This window comes from Arachis ipaensis, chromosome B10, assembly GCF_059453495.1.
Source record: "Arachis ipaensis isolate K30076 ecotype BB chromosome B10, ASM5945349v1, whole genome shotgun sequence".
NCBI lineage: Eukaryota > Viridiplantae > Streptophyta > Magnoliopsida > Fabales > Fabaceae > Arachis > Arachis ipaensis.
Window position 1 is genome coordinate 21408459 of NC_142435.1, and position 6184 is coordinate 21414642.

Genomic DNA, 6184 nt, shown 5'->3' on the forward strand with positions numbered 1-6184 from the left:
TTTCATTGATGTTATGGCACGTAATAACTATATGATTTGAAACTTGATCATAATAAAACTTTTCAAAAGTTTTGGGTCTTACATTATACTTATCTCGTTTACACAGTAAACGAAATAAGACTTAGTGACGCCTATAAGTAGAACTCGTTGACCGCACCCTTGACTCCACTCATTATTTACATCTCTCTCATTTCTCTCTTTCTCTAGCCATTTTATTGATATTTTTGACTTTCATTGATGTTATGGCACGTAATAACTATATGATTTGAAACTTGATCATAATAAGACTTTTCAAAAGTTTTGAGTCTTACATTATACTTATCTCGTTTACACGGTAAACGAAATAAGGCTTAGTAACGCCTATAAGTAGAACTCGTTGACCGCACCCTTGACTCCACTCATTATTTACATCTCTCTCATTTCTCTCTTTCTCTAGCCATTTTATTGATATTTTTTACTTCCATTGATGTTATGGCACGTAATCCTGACATCAACCGCCTAAATGCTAGCTGGCACATTGCAGGAGCTATCGATACTAACATCCTATATCCAATTCTACCAACCTATTTTCACTTCACCGTTACGAAGAATTACTGATATATTGGAGTCGGTACAAGTATCAAACAAACCCTCTTGCACTTTCTATTAGTCTTCCTCATATTAGAAGCTTGTCGCTTCTCCCGTGATTGATTTCTAATGATCTATTTGAATCAACATTGATTCCCTCAATTGAATCTTGTTGTTCCACAACCTGTTATTGAGCGGCTTTTTCCCTCATCTTCCTGCTTCTCTTCTTGTACTTCTTTGTCCCATTTATATCACCAGAACTACTAAATGGTGAAGTCACACTGCACATCAGACAATCTAGTTTCTTTTTGTGAATTCTGAAGTTTAGTATTTTCAGCATAATCACTGGATTTATTTCTTTCAAGCTCTTTTGAGGCTTCCAGCAAATCCTCTTGATTTTCACTGATCACACCAGCACTCAAAGGCTGTAATACAATTGAAAAGAACATCAATGCATAGTCAAGGTACAGTATCCTAAATTTATGTATGAATAACCGGGGGCTCCAATTCTCTCCTTACCTGTAATTTGACAGGACTTGAAAATAATTCAGGAGAGCAAGGCCTTTGTGTCCACTCAAACAGCTCACTATCAAAGAGATCAAAAGAGGTTTTATTTTGCACCTCATCCTACATGACAATATCAAGAAGCCAAGAAATAAAATCAGCAATTTATTATAAGTCTCTTCTAAAGTAATTTGATTTTAACCATGAAAACTCAATTTCCAAATTTTGTTCTGAGTGACTTCAACAACGTTTATCACCAACCAAGTAGTTGAATAGTTTAAGAACCATGAGACTGGGAAGTTATCTTCATCAGCCATATAAAACAAACAGTTAATGAAAAAGAAAAGAGTTTACAATTTCATAGTTTATGACGACATATTCAGTTGCTATAACAACCCGTTACTTAATGATAATGTCAGTTTAGTCGGATTTTCATCATCGGAGTCCTTGAGATCACTGAATGAAGGAGGGCTTGGTGTTGGGCTTTCCATCTATAAGCTTATCCCCGAAAGTTTGCTGACTTAAATTCTCAACACCTTCCTCCTCTCTTAACCAAAAGAAAGGTGAAAGAACGGGTACATCTCTTTCACTTTGGAGAGGGTTTTCATTTGCAGTATCAGTATCCTTTTCTTTTCCCTCTTTTCTAGTTCCACAGAGGGAGTCTCCGGAGCTTGAATTTTTGAATGGAGTTTCAGAAAGAGGATCTTGTGGCACCTGAACCCTTTTCTTAGCTGGAAGAGAAGGTTTTGCAGTGTCAGGAAGATTCTTCTTCCCTGACACTGTTTTTGAGGGTTTTCCTTTTCTGAGCAGGATTTCGATGACTTCGAGTAGCATCCTCTCTACCACAATCAGCATCAGCTTGACATTGCGTTTCTTCATCTGCCAGGTAACTAAATGTCAGTAAAGTATAAAAAGGAGGACATAAATGCATATGCTTGAAAGCACATTCCTATATTTCAAACAAAGCTAGAACTTGAACCTATAAACCCACAGGCAAATTAGCTTGCAACTAAAAGATAGCACAGGCATATGCTTATTACAACACATCAAATCAATAAAATAGTGCATAATGCAAACAAAAACTTGAACACAAGTCATAATAATTTGGAAGTAGGTGAAGTTATGCATAGACAAAAACAGATGGGAAAATTTAACCTGAAAACTTAGAGTGGTGCGGATTCTGGGTGAGGAATAAGTTCATACCAGAAGAGCGTTCCATTCTTTTGTAATATTTAACTTTCATTACATCCAATATTACCAGTAATCTTTACATGAACATGAGCCACCTCTAAAATGGTGGAACCTACTACGATCCCTGATAACAATCTCTCTATCATAAACCTTTGATATGAGTTTTATAGCCATATGACAATCTGCACAAACCCTCAAGTTCTTCATGACCCTAATTGGGGTCCCTGGTGGTGTATTTAGGATCATAAAAGCGATTGCCACCTTTTCACTGTGATAAGACAAAGCTTGCTCCTTCTCCTCTTCCTCTATGTCTGCAAGTACATTTGCAGTGTGAGGAACATAACCTTCTAACTTCAGCAACTCTGTGATTTTCTCTAACAGTGCATATACATCCTTACTCTGAGGATGAGACCTATCGCCCATAGTAAACTCATAAACCCGATTTCCCAACTCCACCATGCTATAGCCAGGTGTTTTCCTAACACCATCCTCTAGCATTGATCTTCTTACTGTCTGTACATCTGACCAACGGTGTTCGGCCGCATAAATATTCGAGAGAAGCACATAGTCCCCGCTATGTTTAGGCTCTAACTTCAAAAGGTGTGATCTAGCTATCTCCCCTAGGCCTAAATGACCATGGATTGTGCATGCTCCCAATAAGGTCCTCCAAATAACAGAATTTGGCTGGATTGGCATGTTCTGAATATATTCATATGCTTGTTTCACTAAACCTGCCCTACTCAGCAGGTCCACCATGCAGCCATAGTGTTCTATCCGTGGCATGATTTCATATTCATCTTTCATCCTTCTAAAGTAATTAAACCCTTCATTCAACATTCCACAGTGGCTGCAAGCATACAAGACACCAACAAAAGTAATCTCACTAGGCTTAACTCTTTGTTCTTCCATCTCTTTGAAAAACTCAAGTGCTTCCTCCCCAAAGCCATTCACTGCCAAGCCAACAATCAAAGAAGTAAAAGAAACCACATTCCTTTCTCTCATCTCGCCAAAAACTTGTTTCGCCTCCCTGATGCTCCCACACTTGGCATAAAAGTCCAGCAGTGAATTGTTCACATGCATGTTCTCTGTCAATCCTACCTTCAACAAGAACACATGAACCCTACGTCCTAATTCTAGAGCTCCAAGTTCAGCACAAGCAGATAAAAGGCTAACCATAGTGAACCCATCCGGCTCCAGTCCCTCCATTTTCATCTCCCTGAATAGCGTCAAGGCCTCACTAGGCCTGCCATTAAGAGCAAACCCATTAATCACAGAATTCCAAGCCACAAGATCTCTTTCCACCATTGACTCAAACAGCTTGTGTGCGCTTTCTGTATCGCCGCAAACAGCATACATGTGAAGCAAACCGTTCTGAACAAACATCAAAGAGCCAAACCCTTTTCTCACTGTAACTGAATGTATAGCTTCCCCTTCTCTAACATTCAAAGACTTGGCAACAGCCTTGAGAAGAAAAGGGTAAGTGTGAGTGTCAGGCTCAACACAAGACACCGACATTTTACGGTAGAAATGAAGTGCAGGACTTGGGTCATCACTTTCAGCATAACCCCTTATCATGGTGTTCCAAGTGAACACATTTGGGTCATGCAATACAGCAAACACATGGTAGGCATAAGACATGGGTGCAGAGAGGGATACAATTGTAAAAATGAGATGCTTGCCCATGTCAGGGTTGTTGAGTGGGACACCATGCCTAAGTGAATATGCATGGATTTGTCTTAGTTTGGATATGGAAGATGCCCAAAACTGCAATAGAGCAATGCATTTTGTGACAATATGGGGTACTGGGTTCAGTGTGGCAGTTGTTGATGATGATGATAAGAAGGTTGAGGAACATAGGTGGATTTTGGGGTTCAAAGGCTGAGATGTGTGCACCAATGAGGAGAGCTTTGAGTATAGTCTCATGTTACATGGTACGATACCACAACATGCTAAGCATTTGATATGTTAATGTTCGCTTAGATCGAATCTATATTGTGCAATGTGTAATGCGAATATAGTGCTGCCTCTTTTTTAAAAGAATACAAAATACAGACGTAGTCTTATATGGCATAATAATAGTAGGTTTGGATTCTGTTAACAAATATATATATATTTGAAGATGAAAATTTCAAACTTGAAGCAAAATGGCATAAGATTATATAATTCGAGTTATTAAAGCATTGAGCATATGACATATTTTCACACTAATGATCATAAGTTGAATAAGAAATATAAGACACTGGATTACACTTTAAATATAAAAACTTATATCACAATTTCATATCTTCCACATCATTATTGACTAGCAAAATAAGGATAAATAACTTTACAATCAAAAGGAATATGGAACAGGAAAGAATATCAACGCTTGAAAAATGAGTCTTTCTCTGTGTTTGTGGATAATCTACCAGATGATATCTCAAGGAGAGAATTGTATCACTTGTTCGAGTGGACGGCAAGAATTAACGACATCTATCTCTGCCGAAAACGAAAATTGGAAACGATCTATCTGTTTGCCTTTGTCCTATACACGACGAAAGGGGGTGCTCTAAAAGCTATCGCAGAGATGAATCACTGGAGGTTACGCGGTAAAGTGCTCTCGGTGGGAGAAGAAAGTTTAGGAGACAACCGCAGGTGAAGGAACGGCAGGTGCATGGGGCCCCGAGACGGCATCGCGAGGGAGGATCAGAGGAAAGACATCATGGAAAAGAAGTGGTTACCGCCCATGCTGTGGAGGAAATGAAAGGGAGTGGACCACCGGCAATGCAATAGGAGAGTCGGTGTACGAAAAGGATTAATGCGCCCATAGTGGATGAGAATATGGAGTGGCTGGGAAGGAGTTTAGTAGGAAAAATTTTCACGCCTCCGAACATGCAGTCTTTGAAGAGCACAATGTGCAAAAATATGCCTCAGGTAGTGGATGTTAGAGAGATCGGGGCATCAAAAGTCTTATTGATTTTTCATATGGTGAAGCAGGCAGACGAGGCTTTTACCTACAAGTTGGATACTCTGCTGCAATTTTTTCATAGGATTTGGAGGTGGGAAGAGGCGGATCGGTGCGAATCTCGAAGAGTGTAGTTACAGTGCTGTGGTGTGCCGCTACATGCCTGGTCGCCGGGGACAGTGGGGGTGAAGTGCTTCGGTGTGATGTACCGACAGAAGCAGGTGCATCCTTCAGGGTGGGGAGGGTTCAAGTTGATACATGTGTATTTGACGCCATTCGAGAATGGGTTCATATTACTGTCGGGAATGCTGGGTTTGAAGTTTTTGTGACGGAGACTGATGAACGGATTTTTGCTGGTAAAGAATTCACAATAAATTCTTGTTGCTAGTATAGTTTCTAAACCAACAAAGAATCCTTTCATACAAAATTTTGGTTGTCACAAGTAATAAACCCCTAAAAATAATAACCGAAGTATTCAAACCTCGGGTCGTCTCTCAAGGAATTGCAGGGAAGTGTTCTTGTTATTGGTTATGGGATTATATCTTTTTGGGGTTTTTGAAATAAGGAACAAGGAAAGTAAATGGCAAGAAAGTAAACTAATAACTAAGAAAGCTCTTGGCAAGGTATGAGAATTAGAAGTTCTATCCTCATTATCTTCCTCAATTGTGACATCAATTGTCCATTGCTCCCACTTAGTTAACCTCTAACTATGAAGGAAAGTCAAGTGGACAAATCAATTTGATTCCTCAAGTCGTAGTCAACTCCTAAGGAAAGACTAGTTTTAGAGAGATTCAAATCAACTAGCAACTTTCAATTATCAATCAACAAGGGAGTTTGATAACTCAAGAGTCTCCAATTACTCAACCAAAGCCAAAAGGAGAGAAATCTACACTAAAATCCAACTAAGCATTTTATCAAACACTTGGAAGGCATAACATAAAAACATAGATAACTAGCAAGGAATATTAAATCCAAAAT

The 6184-nt window shown here is 39.1% G+C and overlaps 1 pseudogene across 3 annotated transcripts; it reads right to left on the reverse strand.

The window, feature by feature from the left end:
• Window positions 1-439: 439 nt before the first annotated feature.
• Window positions 440-4333, reverse strand: LOC107624093 (pentatricopeptide repeat-containing protein At4g21065 pseudogene; annotated as a pseudogene). Of its 3 annotated transcripts, none has more exons than XR_015906983.1 (4): window positions 2227-4317; window positions 1468-1950; window positions 1087-1194; window positions 440-992 (listed from the first exon to the last, which is right to left on the reverse strand). The product of XR_015906983.1 is annotated as a pentatricopeptide repeat-containing protein At4g21065 pseudogene, transcript variant X3 (transcript). The 3 variants fall into 3 exon arrangements; XR_015906982.1 differs by having other exon boundaries at window positions 1426-1950; XR_015906981.1 differs by having other exon boundaries at window positions 1087-1950; window positions 2227-4333.
• Between the last annotated feature and the right edge of the window lie 1851 nt (window positions 4334-6184).